A 2,453-nucleotide genomic window follows, 5' to 3' on the forward strand; every position below is an offset into this window, starting at 1 on the left:
AAAAGACAAGGATGTGTTTTTTTCATGTTGTCATCCATTCCAGTGGTTCTGTCCATGCAGATGTTTTTATTGATCTGAAAGACAAGCAAAGGGAAAATAGATTTAATGTTATTTAAGAGCTACAGGTGCTTTTTGGCATTTTACTAATGTCGCTGCAGTTAAATAACTTATTTTTGTGAGACATATTATAATTATCAGTTCAATGTCATTTTCATTGAATCAAACGTGTCTGGAAGTCAACATGCCCTATATGAAACAGACAAACCTAAAATATCCCAAATGTTGTATTTGACTGTTTTCTGACTCCTGGTGGTAGTAATGAAGAAATACACTAAAACACGGAGTACAAAGTCTGTTGTACTTGACTTTACCTGCAGCTGTTCCCATCGTCACATTTGCGTAATCGCTCTCCTCTGGTTCTTTATTCCTCCCTGTTAGAAGGATCAGATGAATGCATGAAAACACAATTTCCTCTCCTTTATTGAATCAATGCTGACCTACAAAAGCATCTCAACTATTGCATGTGATTCTGGCGACATAAAATAATAGTACTCACTCTAGCAATTAATGTCTTTTAGCTCAACTACAAAATCTGTGACATCCTAAATATATATTTCTTAAATTTAAAGGATTGTCAATCTGTCACTTCATCATCTTATTCTAGTATTTCTAACAGCTCTGTGATAAACACACAGTATATACTGTACCATGTTCAGGTTCTTCAGAGCCTCTGATTGTTTCATAGACACAAGAATCACCTACAGAGCAGTGAAAATCAAATCAAGGTCATATCGATCATTTTATTCACATTATATGAAGTCTGTAATCTTCCTAAACAGATGAAATGTTAGGTTTAGAGTTAATGATAAATTATTTAAAGAATCAGGATTAAGTCTGACCATGGAGAAGAGAAGCGTAAGTTCTGTCTTGAGTTTCAACCTGGTTGGTCATGTGGTCTGTAGCTGGGCTCTGATTGGTGCTCTGAGACCTGGTGGGCCCAAAACATGAAGTAAACACAGTGGATTTAATGAGGAACATGTAAAGTACTGCTGTTCTGTTCACAATGAGAGAAGAGAGTGTTGGACCAACCTCATGAGGCTTGAAACTGTAAAAAAAAAAAAAAAAATTGAATTTGCTATTTTTTTCTATAGTTACTACAGTACATGTAATTACATCTGTGACTTTGACTTCTTAGAGTGTAATCAATCTAATATCTGAAGGAAAATATCTCACCTTTTGACTTTCTGTAGCGAAACAGAAACAGCAGCAGGAGAATAATCAGTAAAACTCCACAAACCAGACCAACAATCAGCAGCACGGGAAATGAAGAGCTTTCTGCTGCATCTTCAGAATCTATACACAAATACACATACACATACATTATAGATACACAAGTATTAAAACACATACACTCAAATAAAGAAAATCAGTTTAATTAAATGAACAATGTAACAAGGTATCAGTGATTTATGTTTTTAACTTAATTAGAATGTTACATTAAGTAGGAGACAAAAGAAGAAGTCAAAGTCACTCTTCCTGTAATAAATAATGACAGGTTCACTAAGTAATGAGTACATTTCCCTGAAGGAGGCGCCACACTCACCTGTTAAGTGTTTGATACATTACTGTTATCAATAATTAATATTTAGCTTAATTTCTAGAATATGTTGTCCTGTATTTATTTCTCAAAAGGGTTAAATATTAGATGTTTGTTTTATCATCATTATGTAAATATCTTGGTGTTGACAGCTGAACCTGGTCTATCTTTCTTTGTTTTATTTTAATGATCAAGATTATGTGTTTCTTAAACAAGCATCTTAAAGCATAAACCAGAGCAAAAGTATAGTGCAGAAGCAAATTACTACGAAAACAATAATTGCAACAAACTCATACGAATACAGTGAGTGCAACAACTAATACGAATGCAATAAGTGCTACGAGGAAGGCTCAGGGTAGTACTTCCTGAAGAGGTGAGTTTTCAGCCTGCGCCTAAAGATGGGCAGCGACTCTGCTGTCCTGACGTCAGTGGGGAGTTCATTCCACCACTGAGGGGCCAGGACAGAAAAAGCTGTGACCGGGTGGATCGGCCGCAGGGACCTCTGAGCGACGGGCAACCAGTCGCCCCGAGGCAGCAGAGCGAAGTGGTCGGGCGGGGGTGTAGGGCTTGACCAGGGCCTGGAGATAGGAAGGAGCTGTTCTTTCACTGCCCTGTAGGCTAGCACCAGAGTCTGTAACTGGATGCGAGCTCTTACAGGGAGCCAGTGTAGAGAACGGAGAAGGGAAGTTGTGTGGGAGAACTTGGGGCGATAATTGGTCCTTTAAACGAAGCTCAGGATTACACAGTTATACAGCTGCTTAAACAGCATCAGTGGTCAAACTTTAAGGTTTCTGAATCTTACGCAAGTTAACATTTATACATTATCACTTCATTATATTATATTAACACTTTGTCA

At 37.5% G+C, this 2,453-nt stretch overlaps 1 long non-coding RNA gene across 1 annotated transcript; it reads right to left on the bottom strand.

The window, feature by feature from the left end:
* Window positions 1–2: 2 nt before the first annotated feature.
* Window positions 3–1,369, bottom strand: LOC129116974 (uncharacterized). The gene is made up of 6 exons (XR_008533739.1): window positions 1,234–1,369; window positions 1,090–1,105; window positions 900–988; window positions 708–758; window positions 372–431; window positions 3–74 (listed from the first exon to the last, which is right to left on the bottom strand). It is a non-coding gene; the product is annotated as an uncharacterized LOC129116974 (long non-coding RNA).
* Window positions 1,370–2,453: the final 1,084 nt, after the last annotated feature.

The sequence above is a fragment of the Anoplopoma fimbria genome, unplaced genomic scaffold (genome assembly GCF_027596085.1).
Source record: "Anoplopoma fimbria isolate UVic2021 breed Golden Eagle Sablefish unplaced genomic scaffold, Afim_UVic_2022 Un_contig_9361_pilon_pilon, whole genome shotgun sequence".
NCBI classification, from domain to species: Eukaryota; Metazoa; Chordata; class Actinopteri; order Perciformes; family Anoplopomatidae; genus Anoplopoma; species Anoplopoma fimbria.